Below are 26869 nucleotides of genomic sequence, written 5' to 3' on the forward strand. Positions count from 1 at the left end.
CCATTGCAATGTGAAAACTGCATGTGGATTGTCACCATATCACAGGTGGGCTTTCCTAAGGAGGAGGAGCTGAAAGAGCAGGAGAAGAGCCATAACCTTCAGTGGGAACTGAAAAGGGCTGAGCCCCCCCCCCTCCCATACACACACCTTATTAGCAGCAATGATTCTGCTACATCCAGGGAAATTTTAAAATGAGCACCTCCATTCAGGTGCTCATTTTAAAACAGGCCCTCCGTTCTCCTGTAGGCACACCCCAGCCTCAGGGGCTCTTAGTTCTGGTGAGGTTGTCCTACCTCCTGGGCCCATCTGAATAGCCCCAAGGACTCAGAGCTCATTTACATTTCCCTATCTCATCCCATGCCGATCAGGCCTGTTCAAGACTTACCAGTTTCCCATCTCTACTGTTCTTAGGAATTGTAATATCCCTGTGGCAGCTTCTAGCCCCTCAGCCGCTGCCAAGGTGGTCCAAGTGACCTCCTCAGTGATTGTTTTGGTTTATCAGAGTTGCAAGAGATTTGAAGGGTCTGCTTTAGTCTGATTTTCCCCATAAATCCTATTTTTATACTGAGTTTTGCAGAAGACAAACTTTTCTGGGAAGTGTTACTTTGTGTTACAGCAGAAATGCCTGTATGTGTAAAGTCCCTGGCACATGGTAAGAGCTCAATAACTCTTTTATTAGTCCATGTCTACATACTTTGTCCTTAAAATGCTGACTAAAAAGAAGCCAAGAAAACCTTGCAGTGACCATTCCAAAGCAAAGCAAAAGAGACCAGGATAATTTTGATGACGAAATGGTGAGGTTCTCACCCTCCTTTGCCAATATTTTTAATGACTTTCATTTGGAGCAACTCCTCTGCTTTCTTCTCCTTTTTCTTCTAGTTTGAGCAGCTTTTTCTAAGACATGGGGCTATTTTATCTATTTCTGTGCATTTAAATCCTTAATTACATTCAGTCTCTTTCTCCATGGCTTTAGAAGATCAGGCACTTATTCTTGGAAATAGCCAAGCAGAAAGTAATTATCTTGGCCATAATTCTCTGGTGTTTACAGAGTATGGCACTCAAACTTGAAATTTCCAATCTCCTTTGCTGGCAGAGAGGAGCTCAGTCTCCTCATCTGACAAGACTGGGAACTAAGATCTGGCTCCAGGTCTAACAGCAAGAGAGTCTGGCTACGAAAGTCAGCCAGGTGTCCTGGAGCCTCACCAGGATTCTGTCTCTTCGCGTGTGCTCTGTAGTCCCACCCTGCCTTATGAGGTCACTCCTCAGTTGTTTTCCTCAGACATGATGGTCACTGGTCAAAACTGGTGGTCTAAGGTCAAATTCATCCCACAGACATGTTTTGTTTGCCCACATAATATCTTGAAAACTGGGAAATTTCACATTTTAAAAGTCTAGCTTCTCTTAAAAACTTAGAACATCTGGTAACAAAGAGCTAATATCCCCACACGGATCCGGGAACAATCAGCAGGAGCTGAAGAGTGCCTTTTCCTTTCAGCCAGGACATACTCACTCAAAACTTTAACAGGCTCTACCACTCTCTCTTGTTTCTACTTACATGTGCATGTGCACACACACACACACACACACCACCCCTGCCCACACAGAAGCACACACATTCTATACTAGTCTAAGGCTGCCATAACCAAGTACCACAGGCCTGGGGGCTTCAACCACACACATTTGTGTTCTCAAAGTCCCGAAGGCTAGGAATCCAAGATGAAGGTGTCAGCAGGACTGGTTTCTTCCAGGGCCTCTCTCTTAGGCTTAGGGATGGCTGCCTTCTTCCTTTGTCTTCACATGTTCTCTCGTCTAGATGTGTCTACATGCAAATCCCTACTTCTTATAAGGACACGAATCTTCTTGGATCAGTTCCCACACTGATGACCTCTTATTAATTTCATTTCCTCTTTAAAGACCCTATTGTAAATACAGACACATTCTGAGGTACTGGGGGTTAATACTTCAATGTACGAATTTGGAGCAGTGGCAAACTTTGGTATGTTATCTAACTTGTCATAGCTTTGTTTCTTATTTCATCAACTAGCCCATAGAGAAAGTGACTTAAAAATGAAATTCATAAAGTACATTTCAAAGAGATAAAACATTTTAAAGACAGGAAGAACCTGAGACTATTTCCTCCAGTGGAAAGAATACTTTTCAAACCATTTTAAGCCACAGCGATTCCTAACAAAAGTGAAGATACTGGGCCTTCCTATGTGGACTAGAATTTGAAGACTGATCTAATCCAAATTCTTCAGGGTATATATGAGAAACCTAAGGCCCACCCACATGGCCAAGGCCACAAGGAGATGAGAGCCGGAAAGGACTGGATCCCATGTCTCCTGCCTCCCACAGTTCCTTCTCTCTGCATGGCTCTATCAGGTCAGAACATCAGTGGAACTGGCCAAGACTATTTGGATAATCCTGATATAGAAACACGGACATGGAAAGTCTGATATATTATTGGTGGGAGGAGCAGCTTGGGGCCCAGGTGTAGGATTCAGGAGGCCCAAGTTCTAACTGCGCTTTGTCAGTACGGGCCATACAACCCTATGGACAAAGAGCTTGGCTCACTGTTCCTCTTCACGTACAGCACAGCAGGACCAGACTCGTGGGCTTTAATGTCTTTTCCAGTGCCAAAATCCTAAGATTCCAGAATGTTATGCTTAAAGGAAGAGGAAAGATGAGCAGAATTACTCTATTAGTACAAAAGAACTATGATAATTCTTACCCCCAGATGCATACTTCCAGCAATGGCCAGTCCTACCTTCTCCACACACAAAGCACCCCACAGAGAGGTCCTCAGATCCTCTGACTACCAAGGTCCCCTCGACATCCATCTTGCTACCCTAGAAAAGAAAAAAAAACAATGATGACACAAAATATTCTGTAAAAGAGTATCTTCTACAGACCCACACTTTTTTTTCAGCAATAGAAACTAAGCACTTCGCACCACATGGGAAAGTAGGAGCAGGAGTGTGGGAGGAATTGCTATGCTGTTAGGGAACTGTAATTATAGAGCTCCAGAGTCAAAATGGCAAGAATTTGTTCTCCAACCAACATTCCAGTGACAATGAACTTAGTACTTCATAAGTTGGCCCAGCATTAGCATGCTAATTCACACAAGTACTTTATATCATTGTGAGCCACAACCCCAGGCCCCAAGCATCCAAACTTCAGTTTGGACACCCATGTTCCCTTCCTCTTCCCAGACATACAGCAAGTCGACTTTTTCCAGCCTCTCCCTGCAGCTAGCTGCAGCCGGAGAACAGAGTCCTGGCCAATGGAATGCGAGCCAGGCGTTTTGTGTCTTTTCCAGGCCTGGTCCATGAAAACCTCCCATATGTGTGATCCTTCTTCCCTATATTCCAGCAAAATGGAAAGGGCTCTAGAGCCATGGGGGGCTGGGTCCATGAGGAAGGAGCCTAGGTCCCAGACTTCGATACATGTGACTGGGACAAAGACTTACCTATATCCTCACTGGCCTGTGATAGGGACAAGCAGTAAATTTGTATTCTGTTTCGTCCCTAGGGTTTGGGCCTTGTCTGCTTCAGCAGCTAGCATTACCTTCTTTAATACATGCATCCTCTAAAGCACATGACGAACCTACTCCTTGTCTATTTGCCAGAACCTGAAATATGCTCAAAAAGTCACAGAATGACAATTCTATCTTCTCCTTCGGTATTTTCCTCCTCTTGACTTTCCCTGGTTTGAGCAACAACTTGTTCTGAACATATCGCACCAGGACTGGGTTTGAATGGAAGAACTCAGGGAGAATCTTTTTCTGGCTAAAGTTTCTAAAAATCTAAGCTCTTCGTACATCAGAAGATTTCCAACATAATCAGCAATGTTGATTGCTCCCAACATTGCCAATTGTAATGTCATCGGTGAGGTGGAAGGGAATGATTGAGAGAACTAGAGCTTCTCCACAACCAAGCTGGAAAAACATTCCACAAGGCCCAAAGTCTCTCTCAACTAGAGTGCCACAGCAGAGTTAAGTCTCAGTGCCCTAAGAAATGCACTGTATCTAATGCATTAACTTCTCTCCTATGCATCTAGAACAATACTAATTATTTCTTGCCCTTGAGAGAATTTTAAAAATTGCCTGAGTAGTGTGACTTTTATGAGGAACTCACCTTAAGAAGGACGAAATTTGGCTAGAGGAAAGGTTGGGGGAGTAAAGAAAGTAGGGGCATTGGAGGGTCCTAGCAAGCAGAGAAAACTTCCAGGCAGCTAGCAGAATGCCAGGTAGAGGTAGCCAGGAAACCTGGCCTTGCTGAGCGGGTAGCACCTTGGGAAGCAGCGGGATATGTTAGATGAATAGCATTGTGACAAGTCACAGGCGCCTTCACAGACCCTGGCTCTCAGGGGCTCTGAGGCAGTGAAAGAACCCTCCTTGAAGGAGTAAGGCTGGCAGAAAGAGGGTCTTCCAAGAAGTAACTTGCAGGACCATTTAAGGATTCTCTGGAACGATGAGCATCTCTGTGGGTACCTCTGAATACAACTCAAGCACTTCCTAAAACTCACACGTCTCTTCCATTTGCCTGTCAGACTAGCTATTCTGAAGGCCTCAAATGGTTAAGTGAGGTACTTGTTCAGTCAGTGCTTCCTAATGCCAAAGTCTTGTGAGGAGACAGCCATATTCTCTCTGTGTTGACAGAGAACCTCTCCAAGATACTAGCACAGTCCTTCAAGTACAAAGTCAGTGCTGGGACCTTCTAGAAGACCTTGCCAGACCACCAGCATCCTCCTGACGGGATGTGGTTGCTCCTTCGTTTTATGTTTTGCCAGAGGAATCGCTTCCCTTAATGTAATCAGATTCTGGAACTTTACCCAAACAGCACTTCTGCTCTAAAGGTCATGAGAAGAAAAGTCTTGCTATTGAAACTCCTGAGACAGGCCCTGATAATTGTGGACAGGGCTGGCAAATAGATGGTCAGAAGTAGATATGTAGTGGGGAGATGAGAAATAATGAAGTAAAAAAAAATCAAAGTTTTTTTTTTTTCCAGGAAAAGTGGGCATTTAATAACTATAAAGTGTTAAATGTGGGAATTGCACACACTTTAATAAAGTGTGTGCCGCACACATAAATATATAATTATATGTATAACTTGAGAAAGAGTCATGTGTTGTCTGTAGCCTGGGGCTTTGCATTCTAAGTGGGATGTGGGAAAACAGCAGAAAGGACAGATCAACCCAAGTTATGTCAGACCCTTGAGGGAAGATTAAAGGCATGGAGATAGTTTATTCTGATGATGAGAAAACTAAGCGAGGGCTACATAGCTGCTTTCAAAAAATTTTCAAAAAAAATCTGGTCCTGGCCCTTCTCAACTCCGAATGTTTGAACTTAAGATACCGGTTCTCAGCTGGAATTTAAGTGAAAAGGGGGAATCTTAGGCTCTCCCCTCACCCCGGGAGCTTCCCCTTAGGACCCCCATGTTGGTTGTCCACATCACTGTCTCCCAGTCCTGTGCACTGAGTGAACATCCTCCCTGCCTCCCCAAACCATTCTACTCAACCGGTCCCAGGAGCCCTACCAAATCTAACATCCAGTTGACCTGCTCTCCTGTCGCCCTGCCCGGTCCTCTGGAATTTTCTTCACTTCCTGCCTAAAGCTTTGCAACCCTGTTGAACCTGCCTCCCTGCCTCCCACAGCTTCCCCATCCTCACCCACCAAGCCATTTCTCACTGCCCCAAAAGACCTATTTTAATGCCTTCACTCACCAGCATAAACACCTGCCGTAGACTTGGTATAGGCTTAGAGTTTTTCAAAATAAATAATATTTTTAAAATATCTTCCTTGGCTCCTTTTTGCATGCAGTCTCCTTGGCCATGTTCTCAAGCCCCTTTACAAGCTGGCCCATGCAACCTGTCCCCTCATTTGCCCCAACTTACCCCCACTTTTTCCTCTAGCCATATTAGACCATCACCAGTCCTGGAACATCCTCATGCTTCCTTGGGCCTGCCTTCTTGCTGGTTCCTGCACCTGCAATGCCATCCTTGTCTCTTCCATGTAGTGGGAGGGATAGGAGTCCTGGCTCACAGTGCAAGTCAACTCCCCTTCTCTCTTAGGCCTTGCCAAATCTAAGAACTCATGAGTTCCCCCTATGGTCTCCATAGCGCTTGGTCGTGAAATAGCACTTGTCACATAATTATTTCTGTGCTTTTTTGTCTCTCTCACTAGACTCTCAACTTCTTAAAAATAGGAACCATATCTCATTTACTTGTTTTTCTTCTCAGCCTTAAGTGCAGTATCTCGTCTATAGTACATGTTTGATAAGCACTGAAGCATTGAATGAAAGAAGCAGCTCCCAGTTCCAGGATTCTCTTTCTAGTTAACTGAACCATACCCTATGTGGCTGGGAGCTGGGTGTGCTCAGCTGGGAGGAAGAGGCAGGATCCCAGGAGCAGGTGAATAGGAAGAGAGTTAATAATTGTCAGTGTTGGTCCCTGCCAGGCAGAGTTTCACATCCCAGTATCTGCATCAAAGCTGGCAACTGCTGTAGCATCTATTCTGAAGTGTCCTAACTGCAGTGAAACTCCATCAGGGGATCTGGCCACACCACAAACACATGGGCTGGGAAGCAGAGGCCGCCTGGTTCTTTGCAGGTTCCTATGGATACAGCGCCACAAAGATCCACTGGGATTCGTCTGCGTGGGCAGCTGCCAATGCTGGCTGGGCATATACAGCGAACAGGCGGGCAGGGAGGGAGGAGGAAATGGAAAGGACAAGTAGGGGGGGGTTGGGGAGAATGGAGAGGGAGCATATGGGCAAGAGTGTGGAGGGAGGAGGGTTTGGTGTCGGTTCCTCTAGAAGAGAAAATGTATTGGATAGCTGCTTTAAAATCAAACTGGAGTCCCTCTTGCTAAATGTGAAAATCACCCGTGGAAAATTGCCTCCCTCTCTGCCGCCACCGCAGAGCTCCTGGATCTGTGTTGATCGGAAACTTCTAAACACGTTCTTCACAAACATAACTAGGCAGCCATGCATTCTGATAAGGGCTTAAGGCAAATGAGGCAGCCAATCTGTAAACATGTAATGTGGTATCTTTTCCTCCCTTGTGATCGTTTTACTGATAGACCTGTACATTTATGAATACAATGATAATAGTACTTTAAAAGGCTGGCACTTTAGAGTTCATAAAAATTTTTTTTTTTTTGCTTAGAGTTTTCAACAACCCAGTGACCTACACAAACTGGATATTATCCTGTTTCCTGACAAAGAATCGGAGGCATCGATTAGATCCGTTCATTGTCCCAGAGCAGCTAAGTGGTGGTAGAGCCAAGACTCACACCCAGGGCTTGAGTTTCCAAGAATGGGATCCCCACATCCTCTTCCTTCTGCCATGCCTGGCTGCCAGCTAAGCCACAGGCCACTTCCCAATCAGCAGACGAGATCAAAGAGAATGGATGGCTTAAGGAGGGGTGGGCATGCGGACAAAGTTTTTAGAGTCTCCTGGTTTTTAAAAACCCCGCGTTAAATACATGGATGTCTACTAATCAAACCACTGGCTTATAACTCTTTTACTCATCATTTTCTCTGAATTTATAAATTTGGCTATCTTCCCAATACATTCAGGACTTTTGAACATGGTTCCTTCAGTGGATCAGTCTTCAGAATGGAGATTATGGTTTCTGTCCCATGGGGACCTGGAGGTTTAGTTCTATGTGGTGGCCCGTAATTGCCCCTCTGTCCCCATGAACCACAGGAAGTCCCTGGATACAACTGGTTCTTTCCTTTTTGACTGAATTTTATCTGTTTCTTCAATATCTGTATTTGTGGGCACAGTGATGACAACACATTATATTTACAGGACATTATGGTTGAAGAATAGCTTTACTGTTGCATATGCCCTACCCCCTGCTTCTCCTCCCCACAAGGTCCCCTACTTGGCCATGAGGTTGAGAGCATGTGTCACTATTGTAATTTGACAGATTGACATTTGGAACATGGAGAGACTAAGTACTGTGTCCATTTAATACAACTAAAAAGTGGTAAACCAGGAACCACTAACTCCTAAGCTTCTAATCCCAAATCCCGAACTCTTGCCATTCTGCCTGTTGGTTTTGTTGCCCTCTCCCACACCAACCACAAAAACTCTGCTAAGCCAAGGATAACCCATCATGATTGACAAATACAACTCCAAGCACATGCTGGACTATTGGTAAGGCAATAGGGTCCTCCTTCTGGATAGAAAGTGGGGCACTTCCTCTTCTGTGATCCCACAGCACCTGGACACATCTCACAGCTAGAACCTGCTACTCCATGGTGATTTACATATACTTATCTGTGCTTCTCAAGGGAATAGAAGTCCTTAAGCCTGTCCATTAATACTTGATGAATACCCTGCAGATGAATATTTTTTTTCCTCCAAAAGGAGGTCCACAGTTCTTATGAAATCTAACTCCTACTCTGAAAGGAGGATGAGAGAAGTTAAAAATCACTGTTCTGCTCTGTAAGCTCAGCAAACCTGGTGTGCCCACTTTTACCACAGGTACTTTCCTGTTCCTATGCTGGATGGATGCTTGTGTGCATGGCTCTAAGCTTTCTGTAAAGCTCTTGTCCCACAATTGACTGAACTATTGTGCAAACTAAATGACACTAGACAGGACCCAATCAATGGGACAGAATTTGGGGGAAAAAGATTTGAAATTGGAAAAAAAAAAGTTCAACTCTCAATCCTATTATCTGTTCTATGACTGACTTACACCCACCATTGTTCTCTCAGTCTCCCCATCCCCCTCACTGTCCCCTCTCACTGAGAGGAAAACTCACACATCCCCAGGCTCAGCAGAGCACATGAGGAAATTAGATGGTCTGTGTTCCAGCCCTGACTGGTTATACGTTTTACATTTTATAGCTATTTCCCTGTCAGAATTATAAATCTACCAAAAAATAATCTTAAATGAAGCCTATCAGAAAAGTGCAGCTCAGCAAAATGTCTTTTTCTTTACAAATACTGAATAAGTAATATGTACACACTGTGGTTTCAGAGAGTGTCCAAACTAGGGGGGTGATTTGAGACTTCAGTACCTCATCCCTGAGTGCTGGACTGATTTCAAGTAGATAATTAAAGTCAATGGTAACTGGCATGTGAAATCTAACACCCATCCTCTACCCTCTGGGTTTCATAGGTCAAAGACAATAAATCTGTCATAAGTCAAGACAAAGGGCCACCAGGGAGTGACAAACGGCTCTCAGGTTTAAATGTTGTCAGAACGGCCAGTGCAGGTACAAGACTGGTAAACACGCCAATCTTCCCTCTAACCTAGGCTGAACAGCCCTGAAGGAAAACTGGCCAGGCCTCTCAACATGTTGGCCATTGCCAAGCCCTGACAGCCTGGAAACAAGCAGAGAATGGGAGAAATGTGCTGGAGAACGGCGCTCATCTGTCCTGCCAACACTCAACATCACTGGGGCCAGAATCAGTCATTGGGGATTTTCGTACAGCTGTGGATAAGCTGTACACTAGAACTACCTGGGGGCTGACCCTGACTCTGGATTTGGTGTTAAATACCAAAGGGTATAAAGTATCCTGCCAAGGACAAACATTTACAACCCTGCATTCCTCTCCTAGTGATTCGTATTCTTTTCCGTGTTAGATTAGAAAGAGGCGGCAGGGTACAATCAGCAGATTGAATGTCAAATCAAAAGTCCTAAGGTCGAGGATCTATTTAACTGGTGGACAAAAGACATCCTAGTATTCAGGAGGTCGCTTGGACTTCTTTCTTACACCATTATGATAAGAAGGAGGAGAATTCTTTGTAGTTTATCATCTCCTTTCTACATTATCTTATCTTCGCAACTCCATGAGGTAAACAGAGCTGGTGTTATGGTTCTGAGTGTGCAGATATGAAATTGGAGATCAGACTTTGAGTAGCTTGCCGAGGTACACATAGGAATTGCTAGAGCTGGGTCCTAAGTTTTCCGACTTCGGGACCAGGATTCATTCCAGCACGGTCTTTCCCTAGCAGATTGTGAGCACTCTGCCAGTTCCTATAGTCCTGCTCAGATGGTCCCTCACACCAGCAAATGCCCTTATTCCTGAAACTCCTTTATAAAGAGGACCTGGATCTAAAAGGTACTCCTTTGGTAGAATAAGCTTTATTTTTAGTAGTTTAATTATAAAATATTGCCACACTTATCATTATGTTACTTTAACCTCTAGAACAATAACAAATCCTGTCGAAGGCATTTGAAAAAATTTAAAACATTTGGAAGTCATTATTTATGAGAAGTTTGCATTGTTCATGAAGTTCCAAAAATAACTCTTAAGGGCCTACCAGGCACTGCCCTGGGCGTTAGGAAGAGACAAAGTGGTCAAGACAAGGTCCCTTCTCTACAGAGCTTAAAACAGAGGAAGTCAAATAAGAACAGGTAAATGCATATTTTGCACAAATAACTATATCAGGACAAGGGCAGAGGATTCTGAAAGTGCCAGGGAAAAAAGGGCATTCGGTTCAGTAGTGGTAGTGAGGGAAAGACTTCCAGGAGGAAGAACATCAATGCCAACAATTTTGGAGAATAGGATTTGGGGGAACTTTTCTAGCTTTGTCTTCCTTCTAGGACCACTGGAGAACATTGGCCAACATATAAGCACTATCCTTTCTCACTTCCCTGTTTTACCCATACCATCCCTTAGGCAAAATGTCTTCTCTTGAATTTAATCCTGTGTCTTCTTTCTTATCTTTCAAGGCTAAACTGTTGCCTTTGCTAAGAAGCCCTCTTAGTTTCACTTCTGTTTCTTAAAATAAGAAAGATTCTAAATTCAAGTTCTATTACATTCTCTTGGTCTTTCAGAAACCCTAGGCTCCTCAGTTACATTTAGTCATTAAAAGGTCACAATGCCTGCCATGTCTATTTTTTCCTGTTTTAAATAAAAGACACTCTACGCTCCTTGAATGTTACTGGGGAAGCCTAGTGGGGAGAATTATGGCCAGACTTCTAAGGCTTGTGTTATTACAGCCTCTTGATGGTGAGCCAAAGCCAGAGGAGTAAGAGGTGAAATTGCCCTTTCTCTGTTCCTTGGATCCCAGTTGGGGTATGTGAAGCACTCTGAAGGGTAACCACCATCTGGATCTTTGGTCAACTGGTGGCAAATTTGGGCGAAAACAAGTCAACTTTGCCAGACAGAAGACCTCAATTTTTTCATTCGAGAATTATATACCAGTTCTTTCAGCCATCAGCAAATCTTTACAAATGGGACCAAAACAACTTTCTTCAGAGATACCGTGAGGACTAAAGAGAGAGACAATATTTATAGTATAGAGTTTTGCACACTCTAGATGTCCTAACAGTAAGTTACAGATGTTTAATCCTAAATTCAGCCAAATATGGTATGGACTCTACAAATAGCAATTTTCTATCATTTGAGCTACCAAATATTTTCCTTAGTGCCCACTAGAAATGGCTGACAATGGTTCTGCTCTGTGAAACACCTCCGTCAGCTCTCTTAAAGACAAGATCATTCAGAGAAGAACAATGGATTTTTATTTTTTTAAATAGAGTTGATAAAGAAACTCTAATTTGAACTTTGCTATTGACATGTTGGTATCCCTTTATAATGGGGATAGTAATAGAAAATCAAGGGGTCTATGTTCATTTTTATAACAACTCCATTGAGCCATTTCCTGGCTTTTCATATTTTGTGTTATTGCCTTGTTCTCCTTTATTTTGAAAAGAAACTCTTTTCCTGTGGCATGCCATTTTATCTCTTTATTTGCTTGCAATAAGATATCAGCCTAATATTGGCAGAGCAACCTACTACAATGATTCTTTGTTCTGGAGAGGGAAAAATGCATGAATAGTACATTATTAAAATAGAGAAGGAAGTGTATTTCCTTTCATTTGTTATTTACCTAGTGGATATTGTCATGGTAGCAGGTGCTTTACAAAAGACAAAGTGAAGCAAAATACAGTGCACTTAGATCTTGTGTCTAATATGAAGATCTCAGAGTATTTACCAAACACCGACTCATAAATCAACTCACTTCAGGTACAATGCAAATGTTGCTTTAAATTTATAGACAACTTTATGGAAACCCCATGCTATCAAGCACTGTATAGACCACCTCACTTGGTCTCTGAGGAAAGGTGAAACCAAAGTAGGGGACTTTTGAAGAAAAACTGGTGGGGGGGGAGGGACAGAGGTAACAAATAGAAGAGAAACACGGGAACTAAAAGCTAAACCAATGAATTTCATAGACAACTGACAGATAGCTCTGGATTCTAAATCAAATGCATACTTAACGGCTGTCAGAGTCAATGTTTTACTTATCTTAAACTTGGCTCTTATCTGTGTCTAACACATTCATTACATCCAAAGCTGTTTTTTTTCTGTGCAGAAAATTCTTCTAAATTTCTTTAAGATATTTATAGCCTAGATTGTATTTTTATATTCACGAAGCTGAAATAATAATTACATATAATTTGCTACACACCCTGTTGGTGTCAAAATTGAAATCACGAAAACCTCATCATTTCTGCTCTCCCTAAATTCTGAATTTGTGAGAAGATAAACAGAAACCAGTGGAAGATGATGCTTGTGAGGTTTGTCAGATAATGCTTCAAAGGGCCCATTCCTGTGATGGGGTAAAGACTAAAGGTGACAGGCAGCAGCCTTTTAGAGGGTCCCAGACTTCAGACCCTTACTATTGCCTCTGTAGACCTTCATAAAGAGGGTAGTCACATCTGATCTCTTCTGGGGAGAGTGTGGTGAGCCCAAAGCCCAGAAATAAACTGGAAAGCAGAGAGCCCACAGACAAGTCTTCCAGTGACTATTTCAGGACAGGCAACCGGAGACCATGGCCATACGGAGGCATCTGAGCTTTAGCTGCCATCCACTATTGGGGTTCAGAGCTCTCTGGATCTGGGCTGGTGGCTGTAGCCTAGTGAATGAATGTCTATTGCCTCAGGGCTGAGCAGCCTCCTGGGAACAGTGCTGGAGGGTAGAGAGTCTGGGCCCACTGCAACCTGGTGGAGTAGCAAGCAAAATTCCACTCTAGAGGAGGACCGATGAATTCCAGGAAGCAGCTCATTCTGCAAGGAAGGAGCCAGGATTAGGGCCCAAGAAAGTAACAGAGTCTTAGGGTTCCAAGAGAATATGGGAGGAGTCCACTTTCTGGCAGCTTGGCCTTTATCTATGCCTGGCCCCACCCCACAGGCCACATGTTTAGATAGCTCCTGGGGAAAGAGAACAATAGGACCGAACCTTAGAACAGCTGTATCAATAAATACTTTCACTCAGTAGAGCCTACACCTCACATTCAGCACAGTACAACCCAAGGAGGGGAGCCCTCTCCCCTTCTACCGTAGATGATTGCACCCTTTGAACATGGCTATGCCTGCCAAGGTCAGCATGAGAGACCCCAGGACCTGGGAGAACAAGGCAGAAGAGATACAGCCCTGGGAGTGAGACCCCCAGAACGACCTGAGGGAGAAAATGGAAAATTATTAGAGTACTCATGAGGACTGTGAAAAAATAAAGTATTTGGGGTTCAGATTCAAGTAACTGTACTTCTGAACATTTACAACTTCTCCACATTTGCCATTTTCATGATCCTCTGTTTTATAACCAATAAATGACAAGGGACTGTGTATTTGTTTGGGGAGAATATGAGGAACTAAGACCAAGACTTACTTCACAAACTTACTGGGAAGAGCAGATCAAAGGAATACAGAGAATTGCTGGTAGGAAAAGGGGTAATAGACTAAGATTTTAGTTTCTGCACTAAAAAGCAGAGTTTGTAGACCCTGAAGATCCCTTACAAGGTTTGCTAAGAAAAATAGTAGAGGGGCACCTGGGTGGCTCAGTGGGTTAAGCCGCCGCCTTCGGCTCAGGTCATGATCTCAGGGTCCTGGGATCGAGTCCCGCATCGGGCTCTCTGCTCAGCAGGGAGCCTGCTTTCCTTCCTCTCTCTCTGCCTGCCTCTCTGTCTACTTGTGATTTCTCTCTGTCAAATAAATAAATAAAATCTTTAAAAAAAAAAAAAAGAAAGAAAAAGAAAAATAATAGAAATGTTTTTAAGATCAGGGTAGGAAATGGATTTTTAAATTTCATATAGGAACAGACTATATAGAACCATTTACATAATTCTTCCATTCAACTAGCATGCTTGTTTACAAATAAATCTTGTATATATAGAATCTGACCATGTACTAGATTTTTTTCTTTTAATTTCCTACATATAAACTCCTACTAATGTTTTTTGACAAAACTATGATTCCAAGGCCCTATAAACCTTCTATTGATAACACTTCAGACCCATCAGTTGAGCTGAGTTTCTATGTAGGCTTTAAAGGACTAGAATCCTATTTCCTCTTCTATTTAGACTCTTGTGGGGATCTGAACAGCTCCTTCCAACCATCAGGACCAGTTAGGGAGGTGATACTGTGTCTGAATACAGACTGCAAGAGGTTTCTGTGACAGGTCAGGAAACCCAAAGGGTCCAAACAAAATGGAACTTTCTTGGGGCGCCTGGGTGGCTCAGTGGGTTAAGCCTCTGCCTTTGACTCAGGTCATGCGCTCAGGGTCCTGGGATTGAGCCTGCATCGAGCCCTCTGCCCGGCAGGGAGCCTGCTTCCCCCTCTCTCTCTTTGCCTGCCTTTCTGTCTACTTGTGATCTCTTTCTCTGTCAAGTAAATAAATAAAATCTTAAAAAAAAAAAAAAAAAAGAACCTTCTAAATGCTAATGGGGCTGTGCATATATGTGTGTGTACAAAGCAAAGCACTCAAAACAGGCAGCCTCCTCTTGCCCAGCTTGGTTTTCCAAGAAGAACAGTAACATTCATGATGAGGGTACAGTTTATGCTCAATGCAAGCTCACCTTACTCTTCTTGTTTACATCTTTATAACTTGGGACCTTCTGGTTGTGTTCTCTTCAGGGTCTATGCAGTGGTCTGTGATGGCCGCTGTTAGAAAGTGGGGACCCCTGCCTGGCAGGAACCAGTAGGACTACCTCAATTAAATGTGTTAACTTCAGTGTTGAGAAACAAATCAACTATTCCACAAATGCTTTCTGTGCCAAATCAGATTTTTCCTTCCTTGTACTTCCTAGTTCATTTCCATCTGTTGGGCCCTCATTTCTCTGTTTATGATCATCCTTCTTTTTGCCCGGCTGCCCAAAACCTGCAGCAAGCTGCCTCCATGCTAACCGGCAGAGGAAAGGAAGAAACAATGAGAACCTTCCACCTACCTTTTGACTTCTTTGCCTGAACTCTTTCCTTCCCTTTTTTATGTCTCTTGACTTCCTTAAAACACTTCCACCTTCTTTATTTGTATCCAGTGAGTTAGCCTTTAGGACCGTGAGTCCAAGGTTAAAAATCAATGTGCTCACGAGGAAACATTTCCATTTTGATTATGTTGCCTGTTCCTCGACAGGTTCTAAGACCTATCCAGAAATGAACAAAGCTATTATAGGTAGCCTTGCAACTTTTTAAACTTTTTTATATTCCCAGTTCTTCCACAGTTGTACGGCATATAATCTCTCTTCAGCTCTGTTTCCCCAAATGACTTTCCAACTTTAATACAAAATTGGAACAAGAACTAGAACATGAGTGCTTCACTTTGAGCAAAAAGAAATCTGGTCAAGATCCAAGAATCCTGAGGATGGGATCTACAAACAGACGAGCTACAGATTCCATCTCTGCACTGATCTATCTCTTTGCCCATTTACCCATTCTCTCTGTCCCTCCTGTATCTCCATCTCTTCTTCTCCGTGCTGTCACTGTAGCGTCTGCAGCTCATAGTGCTCCCTGTCCTCCTAGACTGTAACTGTCACTCAGGAGCCACTGTCCCTATAGAGCTTAAAATTCTCAAAGGCAGACTTTTGCTCTCTCTCCCACTCCCTGCACTCCAACCTCTTCCCCTACACTTGTAATCTCGAAGGACACAATGAGTACTGCCCACCGATCCCCCCACTGCAACAGGGGAGAGCCTGTCTGAGAACACAGGCAACTGTGATAAAGTGACCCAAGAGATGGAGAAGAATAAGGTCCTCAAGAGGACAGGGACAATCTGATACACTTGTGTTTTCTTCAATATGAAGATGGTCTCCAGAAAAATCTTACCATCAACTTTAACCATCTCATTTTTGATACCTGACAGTTTGGCATCTGTTTCAACATGCTTTTTCTCTGTTGACTTCTTTTTCTTCTTTTGTTGATGCTAAGGGTGAATCTAAACAGGAACACTGCTCAAATTAATGAACTAGGCTGTCTGCCTCCTTTTCATACAGTTTTGAAGTCTCGGGCACATCCTGATCTCTCTCCTATAAAATACAATCTTCTAGAAAATAAAGGCAACTAGATTTTACAGGCAACCTCAGAGACATGCTCATCAAATTCATTCCTGTTTAATATGTTTAATATTTCTTAATTGTTCATCTGCAAGACCTAAAGTTGTTCATTGTGAGAAGAGGTCTAATTTGGGTGTTAATTTGCAAAAAAGGTCAGGAAAAGTTTGTATAAATGATTTCTGTGAATGTATGTATGTAAAATATCTTCTAAAATTTTAGCAAACCAGCAATGAAATCTTCCTGGGAAGAATAATCCAGAGATAATCACCTTGCCTTGGAATAATTTTATCACAGTCCATCTTTGTGAGCTTCTTGAGCAATCTAAAGGGTGAGGTTAGACCCTCATTATGAACTATTTACATACATCGTTTGAGATGATGGGAAAGTAATTTCAAGAATTCAGAGACTGGTAATGAGTTTCCTTTGAAGTTGGGGAGGGGTGGGCAGTGGGAACAGAATTTGAGGTAATTGCTAGTTGTCTCCAAGGAGTCCAAATGTTGATGAAGCTTCTATCCTTAATAATTGAAGATGCTAGCCTCAGAGAGAGACAGAGGGATGTCGTCAGTAACCCTCTGGACATTTCAGAAGCCTGCATCCCAGTCTGTCTGTGTACTATCTTAACCCCCCTTTCACTGTTCCATCTCTGTACTTGCTGTGCCTTCCACTGGAGGCATGGAGAAAAACAGCCAAAAGCTTAAAGAATGTAAGAATGAAAGCTTAGGAAACTTGGCTCTGACAGCATCCCACAATGCAGTTATAAAACCTCCGCCTCTCTGCCCAAAGTGACCTTCTAGAGGACAAGGGTAACAGGGATACCTCTTCCAGGCATGTTCAGGAAATCAACAAATGTTTGCCCCACTCTTTGATGTTTATGAGCTCTGCATCTGGGTTAAGTCCAAGTAAGGCATCCATAAGAAACCCTTTCCTAGGAGAAAAGTACAACTCTGGGCATGCTTTTTTCTTCCCATTCATTTAAGTCTCTGCTGTTAGACTCGTGAGAACTTGACTCCAATGAATCATGCCATGCTCAGAATATTCTCCCAGGATCTGCTACTGAGAGATCTCAAAGCCCATTTCCAGCATTCTGCGTTTGGCCTGGGTCAGCCTTCATCCAATTGAAGTGACTTTTGGCACATCTTTGGGGGTTAGGGGAATTCTAATGGGAAAGTACAAGGAGCTGTGGTCATCTCTTATGCCAATTCCCTAAGCATCTCCGATCTAAAGGCATTTTATAGCCATACCAGCAAAGCACCTAGAGGTAATGGAGAATGAAGAAGATGGCCACAGGTTGCCCAGAAACCAAGACAAGGACATGACTTCATCTTAACAAAATGCATCTGCAATGACTCAATTTCTAAACAAGTTCCCATTCTGAGCTAGCTAATGGAGGTAAAGATTTCAACACAAAAAACTGGGGTGAGGGGAGGACAACTCAGCCCATGACAATATCTAAATCTGTGATTCCCGAATGCTGGTCCAGGACTGAAACAGATCAAAATGCAACCTCCGTGTCAGATAAATTTCTCCCAGAGAGTCTTGTCTGCTGCATTAGAATCTAGGTTTCACTACATCACCCTGAAGGTCGTTGCATCCCTGTACATACTTTGCCCTGGGCAGACCCTTGGTCTGCAACTGACTGCTCCCCCCACTCCCCAGCCCACCCCACCCCACCCGGACCCAGGGAGGGCAGGAGAAGCAACTGGTCAGGTGGCTCTTTTTTCTTGATTTTTGGGGCTCATGCAAGATTTGGACCCTGTCAAGGAAGGGGGCCAACAGAACGTCCTTTCTGAGCGACAACCTCTTATACCACAGGAGTTCTTAAAATCACTTAAAGTGAAACAATACAAAGACAATTGTATTTACCAGAAGGAATAGGCTGGCTCAGCCCTCTGAGAGCACGTTCAAATCACAACAAACGTCTCTCCGATTGTCTTCATGGGAGAGTAACTGATCCGGCCACCTAAAGGATTTAGTTTTGTTGAGTAGGATATTCAAGGTTGGGGGCACCATTTAATTGTTCAAATCAATCAAAGCAAGACTGACTTCTGCCACAAATCTTCCTTCTCTGCCCTTCCTCGACTCATGACCACCCCTGTCCCATCCCCCCATCTTAAAAATGGGTGAGTGTTAATCTTACAGGGAATATAGTAATTAATTATAGTATTAAATATATTAAGTATTAGTATTAGTAAGCATTAGTATTAAATATGGTAATTAATTAAATAAATAAATTTAATTAATTACTATGAATATAGTAATTAATTACAGGGAATATAGTAATAAATTGTCATGACCTCAGACACCCACAAGTACCACCCGACCCAGAACAGTCCAAGTTCAATGAAATTACACCAGGAACGAGGTTCCCATTTACACTGACATTGTTTTGAGAAACAGGATTTGGGCACTGAATATGGTTTTTAAATGTAGCTCCTAGACACTGATATTGGGGCTCCATTTCATATTGTAGAACACAGATTTTCAAGTAGACAAACTTATAACAAGAAAACAGGTATCTAAAAGGTTATGTGATTAGCTAAAATGTTCTTTCATCATTCTACATTCCAAAATTTTAAATCCATTTTTCTAAATACATGTATGAGTTTAGAGTTGTTGACTGTGTCTCTCAGGAAGGATGGGCCTTTTCCCTGCTCTTTGGGATTAAACTGCCCTTTCAGCAGTACCTGGATAGCTCAGTTGGCTAAGTGTCTGCCTTCAGCTCCGATCATAATCCCAGGGTCCTGGGATTGAGTCCCATATTGGGCGGGCTCCCTGCTCAGCGGGGAGTCTGCTCCTTCTCCCTCTGCTGCTCCCCCTGCTTGTGCACACTGTCTATCTCTCTCAGATAAATAAAATCTTTTGAAAAAAATTCTCCTTTCATATATGAAACAATGATGAGATTTTCAACATATGTTCCTGGTAAAACAAAAACTAGCAATCCTAAAGAGCTCTGCACCCCCGCCTTCCGTTCCATACACACATCACTAGCTTTGACTTTTTTCACGAGGGTGTGATATCCAGAAATCTGGAAGCACTGGTTGAAATGACCAAAAAAGGAAAAAAAGAAAAAAAAAACTTAAATGGTTTACATGCTACCGTCTACTGCCAAAGATGTTAACCAATGTCTGACGAAGGAACAGAACAATAGAACTGATTTGAAAAAAGAAAAAAACAAAAACAAAAAACTCCTGAAAAGCCAGCCCTGCCTAACTCCAAAGAACATTGTTTCTTAACCCCCTCCCAAACTGAATCTGTGAGGCCAGGGTCTTTATTTCTGCTTGTGGTCCTTGCCGGCTACCATGGGTTTTACACACACTATAATGTTTATTTCCCTCTGTCTGCGATTGCTGGTTGGTGGTGAACAGCCTGTCTCGGACTGTCTAGAGAGCAGGAAGCAGATGGGAAATAAATACAGTTGCAGAGCTCTGGGGGCAAAGCATCAGACAAGACAAGAAGGCCAAGAAATAAACAAACAGGGAGGAGACTGGTCTTTCTGTCTTTCATCCCTGACTCTCAGAGATAAGACCTAAGCAGCAAGAAGTCAATTGGGCTCAGTTTCAAATTCTACCCAGCTAATATACCAGGGTAGTTTCTCCCTTTGAAAAATCTCTCTGTGCATTTTTAAAAAGGGATGATTTAAAATAAGCTCTTAATAAATGATTACAACTCACCTCAGATGCTGTAATCATTACATTAGAGATGTACGGTATGTGAGAATTTGCAATCCTCTCCAACACCTATATGGCACATAAAGGTAGAAACATGTACTTAGATGCATCTTAGGTCTATTAAAACAGAGCTTCAGGCCCAGGTCTGGAAAAGGTCTTTGAATGACGGGAAACCATGACACGACTGCTTCATCATTCTCTCAGTGCCCCTTCTTCTTCCTTCTTCCCTCTCCCCTTGTCAAACCCAGATTTAAGGGCAGAATCTAAAACCAGTCATGGATAGCACATGATAGACTCAAGTCAAAACACGGTCTCTAACTGGAAGTCATTATTCTTACCATAAATACTTTACCCTCAAAGTCCATTTTTTGTTTGATTTTCCTCAGTGAGAATTTCTTCCTTACATTTTCCAGTTACTGTGTAACCTATCTTCAACACTGCCCACCTCACCCCTGGACCAAATGCCGCCTCCTTGGGGTTTGCTGAGGTGATCACCGTGAATATCAGTTCATGCTCTCGAGCTGGGGTGTCCAACTTCTAATCCTGAGTTCCCCACATGCTAGTTGATGAACTCCATCACTGAGTCTGAGCCTCAGTTGCCTTATCTGCAAAATTAGGATGGCAGCATTGCCTTCTTTGTGGGATTGTCAGAGAGTAACCGGGGTAAATGTAAAGTTCTTCGAACAACACTTTGGGTATTAGCTGGTGTTATTACTTTCATTGTATGGTCAGAAATTATTAATGTGAACAGATTTTTCTTGATATTAAAAAAAATGGACATTTAGGGACACCTGGGTGGCTCAGTCAGTTAAGCCGCTGCCTTCAGCTCTGGCCATGATCCCAGGGTCCTGGGATTGAGTCCTGCATCGGGCTCCTTGCTCCACGGGGAGCCTGCTTCTCTCTCTGCCTCTGCCTGCCACTCTTCCTGTTTGTGTGTGCTCTCTCTCTCTCTGACAAATAAATGAATAAAATCTTTTTTAAAAAATGAACATTTAAAGCAATGGGCTCAGCATAAAATAATGAACAATTTAAGAAATGTTTTATTTCTTAAGGTCAGCATCTTACAGGACTCTGTCTTCATGGTCATTTTATGTCCAGTAAGACCATCTTAGTTACATTTTCTTAAAAAGAAAAAAAAACATTGTATTTTAAAGAATCTTCAGGTAGAGGGATGCCTGGGTGGCTCAGTCGTTAAGCATCTGCCTTCAGCTCAGGTCATGATCCCAGCGTCCTGGGATCGAGCCCTGCATGGGGCTCCCTGCTCAGCAGGAAGCCCGCTTTCTCTCTCCTAGGCTCCCTGCTTGTGTTCCCTTTCGCACTCTGTCTCTTTTGGTCAAATAAATAAATAAAATCTTAAAAAAAAAAAAGAATCTTCAGGTAGAATACATGTAGACAGTCTCAACTTTTCATCTTTTTTCCAATATAGGCAATAATCATCTATTACTAATCTAGAACCTAGCATATTTAGTATATATTTTTTAAAGCTTTCACTTATCTATTGATTTTTTAGAGAAGGAACAAGTGAGCAGAGGGGGAGAGAGAATCTTTTTTCTTGAAATTAACATATAATATATTTGTTTCAGGGGCACAGGTCTGTGATTCATCAGTCTTACACAACACTCAGTGCTTACCACAACACATACATTCTCCAGTGCCCATCACCCAGCCATCTCATTCCCTCACCCTTCTTCCCTTCAGTTACCCTCAGTTTGTTTCCAGGAGAAAGAGAGTCTTAAGCAGACTCCCCACTGAGTATGGAGCCTGGGGCTCCATCCCAGGATCCTGAGATCATGACCTGAGCCGAAACCAAGAGTCAGATGCCTAACAGACTGAGCTACCCAAGTGCCCCCTACTTAGTATATCTTGATTCAATACATGCCATAGTTTCTGCAGAATCTGTTTCAGTCTTCTCTCTACTAATTTAAATGCTGTTGAATGAGAATTTTTTTGAAGGGAAGGAATGCCATTCAATGAGTTAGCAAAGCTTAAAAATAATTGGCCATCTTAAAATGCTTACATGTCACAGCGACAACCCAGCACTGATGTCACCAGAGAAGGAAATCCTGTCTGTTAGACAGATGGTATGGCTTTGGTGAGTCCTGGCCTATATTTTCAGGCCATATTGTTACTCTAGGTAATTGAATAAGATGCATTTTGGTAGCAAAGTCTTACCTCAAACCACTGCCTTTAACTGTTAGAGGGATGGTTAAGGATCGTGAGGGGTGGGATCGGAAGCTGCCATATCTCAGCCATCACCCAGTATAAGTGGTCTTCTGCTCTGTTTTCACCAAAAAAGCTGGCAAACAGGATTCATTCTGATGTAAGTTAACTGCTTTTTATTTGGCATCAGATATAAATTGTTAGTTAAAATCAATTTTCTTAGGTTTTATTCGGTAACGGTGAAAGAGAGCAAACTTTGAGCCATAGTGCAATGAGACTTATGTGTCTGAAGGAAGGGCCTTTCTGGGAATGTCCAGTTCAACCACTGCTCTGGCCAAGTCCTATAGCTTCCCGTGTGTCCCTGCTGCAAAGCTCAAGTCTGACTATTTCATTCTGTACAAGAGATGTTCTATGGATTAAGTGGTCATGTTGTTGAGAAGCAGATAGTGTTTGTTCAGCTTACACGTATTATTACATCTGCTCCGTAATGAGACCACCTCAAGTCTCAATATTTACAGAGACCAGTGTTTAAATTGTATCGCAGTTCTACAATGTCCTCCAAATAATCATCATGTTTTAATTATAAAGTCTTGAGTTTTCAACAGTAGCTTCTGAGTCAAACTTGAGGGTCTGTGTTAGAATCAGAGAGAAGGTAATCTGCCTAAAGCCCTAAGTTTGGCTAGTAATCACCAAGGCATCATAAGCCTATGAGTTGTAACAGACATTTTAATAGTTAGTTTAAGGGAAGAAGATCAGATGGGAAGCTGGGAAGAAAAGCCAGGCTGAGGGGAAAGTTGGGATGATGACTATACTCTAAGCTCCAAATTAAATCCAGCAGTTGGACCAAAGACCTTATAAGCACTCTAGAAGATACTTTTTAAAAATATAGACTTCACAATTTCTTTGATTTCTGTCTCTGTGACTCTAAACATATTTGGAGAACAGTAGAAGAAAAACATTGCAAGTCTCTCTGTCCTCATATAACATTATGTTAAGTATACTGGAAATAAAACTAAAAAATAATTTTTTTAAAAAAGGCACGCTGCGTTTACCCAGTTTTTCATTACAAAAAAGAAAATAAAGACTACAAAATGCTCCGCTACAAAACGAACCATAAAATGTCCAGCTCCTTTCCCACCTTGGCCTTGACTCATTCAGAGTTCCTGAGCAGGTCCTTCAACCTGGGTCTCCCTCACATTCCCCCACTACCAGAAAAAACTAAATTAAACCCTCCAACTTCACAAGGAAGTTATAAAGATTAGAGTTAGAACATTGAACTTCAAAGATGAAAGGCTCAATATAAATTCCAGCCTTATTGTCAAGACATCAGTGTGAACGGACAGTATGTGCTGCTTATGCAATTCCCACCTGTCAGCAGATCTAAACTAGGATGACCTTGCTATGCAGAGAAAAGGGCAGAAGTGCCTCAACTGGGAGGCACATTATCTCAGAGCCAATCCTTGTTATCGCACCGCTTAATTGTCGGTGCTGGGCGGCTCGCCACAAAGATGGAATGCATACCTGCTACTCTCCCCATCCCCAGCAAGCAATAAACACTTAGCCTGCACCTACAATGTGCAAGACTGCCTGAGGCACTTGAAATATGGAAATGAAAGAATACACAGTTCTTACCCCTTCAGAGCTCAGACTTACTGTAGGAGACCTGTGCATTCTCTATGTAGCCTAGAGAGCAGTGAGGCTACTGGTAGCTTCAAGGATCCCACAGAGAGATCCTCCACAAAAAAACTACCCAATAATTTTGTAGCGGACTTTCTCATGAGCAATGACAATATTAGGCCATGACACGTACTGTGACAAATCCAAATTCTGCACCTTTTGTTTCTGTTTTCAAATCAAAAGGACATTAGTGCTCTTCAAATCCACAAGGGCTCCAAATGATCGCTGAAGACATTTTTAAAGAGGCAAAGATGATGGCTCCTTCGCTCTGCTCTAAGAGTCAATAAGCTTGAAGGGATCCTATAGCCCAGATAACAAAGGCTTACAGCACTGCTGGGAAGCTGGATAGCCTCGAGATGCATTCCAGCATGGCCAGAGATAGAATACTGTACACGTGTGGGTATGGCCCTCTGTGTGTGTGTGTGTGTGTGTGTGTGTGCGTGCGCATCCACACGGGAGGCACGCGCGTGCACACACACACACACACACACCCCAAGGACAGCAAACAAAATTACAAAATTGCCCTAGCCCTGCCTAGGGTCCCTGCCTTCCTCCTGACTCTTCAGTAGTGAATAAATGAATGACAAGTTCAGGCATGGTCTCAGAAAGCCCATCAGTCTCAGCCTAGTTCATTTGCAGCAGCTATCCCAACCTCATTTTAAAGATCCAGGCGCTGACCTCCCCCGGACATGTAATTTTGACATCTGCCCCACATACAGGTGGGAAAGCCTTCCCTATGTGGAAATAGAGAGTAAAAATTCGGCTTACTTTCTGCTAACCTAGAGATAATTGTCCCACCTTTACCTTTTCAACTTCTAAAATTAGAGTTCAGCTTTCCTCAAAGAACGTCTAATAGTTTTTTCTTCTCCAGATTCCTTCCAGTTTTTCTCATGCATCTTTTTTTTTTTTTTTTTTTTTTTTTTTTTATTTTTTTATGATTTTTTTTTTTTTTTTTTTTTTTATTTTTTATAAACATATATTTTTTATATACATATATTTTTATCCCCAGGTCTGTGAATCACCAGGTTTACACACTTCACAGCACTCACCAAATCACATACCCTCCCCAATGTCCATAATCCCACCCCCTTCTCATGCATCTTTTTAAAGCCACAGATTGAAGCTAGCTGGGTATCCATTTAGAATATGGATGAGAAGGCGGGTATTCATTTCCCCATCTGTAATGAGACAAGATGATTCTTAAGATTCATTTTGCTCAAGGAATTAAATTCCTGAGAAATTCTACATGATCATCTAAAGCAGGAATCAGCAGATTTTTCTGTCAATAGCCAGTCAACACTTTCGGCTATGTGGCCATAAGGTCTCTGTGGTGTCAACTCAACAGTGCCATTATTGGGTAAAAGCAGTCATAGGCAATACAGAAGCAAATGAGTGTGTCTGTGTTCCAATAAGGCTTCATCTCCAAATCTAGGTGGTATGTTGGATTTGGTGTTAGGGCCATAGTTTGCCAGTCTCAGGTCTGAGAAAACAACCTGTTATACTATATCTCCATGCCCCCCTACCTGTCCCAGCGTCTGGACTTAGATTTTATGACATGACCCACAGCCATTCAGTAATCAGGGGGCTCTAAAAATCCTTCAGTTGCCTATGTATAAAACACATGCGTGTGTGCGTGCGCACGCGCACACACACACATACACACACACATATGGAGGCAGATGGCTGGGAGCCAAACCTGAAAAGCAAAATGTCTTTTGTTTTTACATCAACCCATGTCTGACTCTCACGATAAGTGAAAGCGTACATTTTTATTTACTGGGTTTTGTAGTGAGCGTATTTTCCTCTCTTGGGCCATATTTGCCAACAACAATGACAGTATGGTTAATGAGGGAAGTTCTTGTGTTTCCTCCTCCTGAAAGCATGGTCCCCAACCAGCAGCTTCAACATCATCTGGGAACTAGTTAGAGATGCCAACTCTTGGACCCCACTGAATCAGAATCATCTGAACCAGATTCCAGGTGCCTCCATTTTAGAAGCACCATCATTTGTGATGTATTAGTCAATATCCTGCCAATAAATAGACATCAACCACCACGGGTTGAGCAAAAGGAGAGGTGTGATGAAGGGGCCTCCTAGGTGGGTGTGGCCAGACAGAGAACTCGCAGGGATGAAGAGGAATCTTTGGAGAAGAAACAGATATTGCTATTACAACCCTGGGGGCTGAGGGAACATGCAAGTGATACTTGAGCCCAATTTGTGCTAGAACCATCAAGGAGAAGCTTCCTGGTGGAGATGACTTCCAAGAGGAAGTTGCCACTTCTGGAGACCTCCCCGAAGCAGGGAGAGAGCAAAAAGTAAATATCCCAGCCTCTCCTCCCACTCTTGACCAAACCCAAGTGGAAGATGGAGTGCAAAAGAGCTCAGAAGGAGCAGTCTTCAAGAGCAGGCTCCCAGGACACAGAGCAGACGGGAAGAATAAGGGAAGGTAGCAGAAGATCACCAGCAGAGAGTGCTTACTTCCCCCTGGGGCTCTAAGCTGGTTGCTCTCCAGCTGGTGGCTACCATCTGCCATTGTCTGCCTCACTGGTAGGTCTGTGTCCTTAGTTAACACCGTAATACTGGCTTTTCCTTTTATTCAGAATTCAAAACTGTACAACTTCTGTTATTGCCCAAGCTAAAACCTCATTCAGAAAAAAAAACTTTATTATCTCCCTACCACCTCCAGAAAACCACACTTAAATTGTTTCTTTTTCATGGTCACCCCACATCCCAATAAAATTAAATCAAGCTTGTTTTATGCCAGACAATGGGAAGTACTTCCTGCTGTAACTGGCAATAAGTTTGACTCAGACAAGCTAGCTCTGCTCTCCCATCTGCAACAAATTCCCAGAGATAGCTTTCAGACAAGACTTCACTTTATTTCTTGACATACATGATGGATCTCGTTATTTCTTAGCAAAATACAAGAATCAACAGTGTTGAAAAGAGTAAAAGGAGGCAATAAATATACTTAAAATGAAAATCTACCTTAGTCCAAGCTGTCCATAGGCAAATCACTTATTAGTTTCAATACATAAAATGGAGATACCATGTGTATTGTGGATAAT

At 42.7% G+C, this 26869-nt stretch overlaps 1 long non-coding RNA gene across 5 annotated transcripts in view; it reads right to left on the reverse strand.

The window, feature by feature from the left end:
• Positions 1–26869, reverse strand: part of LOC131832351 (uncharacterized) — a 138919-nt gene that overhangs the window by 50598 nt on the left and 61452 nt on the right. For 2 of the 5 annotated variants that reach the window (XR_009354007.1, XR_009354005.1), the window contains exons 1-5: positions 24606–24692; positions 22137–22260; positions 19968–20033; positions 18160–18256; positions 2732–2849 (exon numbers count right to left, since the gene is read on the reverse strand). This is a non-coding gene — a long non-coding RNA (uncharacterized LOC131832351). Of the gene's footprint in view, positions 1–2731; positions 2850–15195; positions 15391–18159; positions 18257–19967; positions 20034–22136; positions 22261–24605; positions 24693–26869 lie in introns of those variants that run through there. The other 3 variants (XR_009354006.1, XR_009354009.1, XR_009354008.1) reach the window with 3 other exon arrangements.

Source organism: Mustela lutreola, chromosome 5 (genome assembly GCF_030435805.1).
Source record: "Mustela lutreola isolate mMusLut2 chromosome 5, mMusLut2.pri, whole genome shotgun sequence".
In the NCBI taxonomy this organism is placed as follows: domain Eukaryota; kingdom Metazoa; phylum Chordata; class Mammalia; order Carnivora; family Mustelidae; genus Mustela; species Mustela lutreola.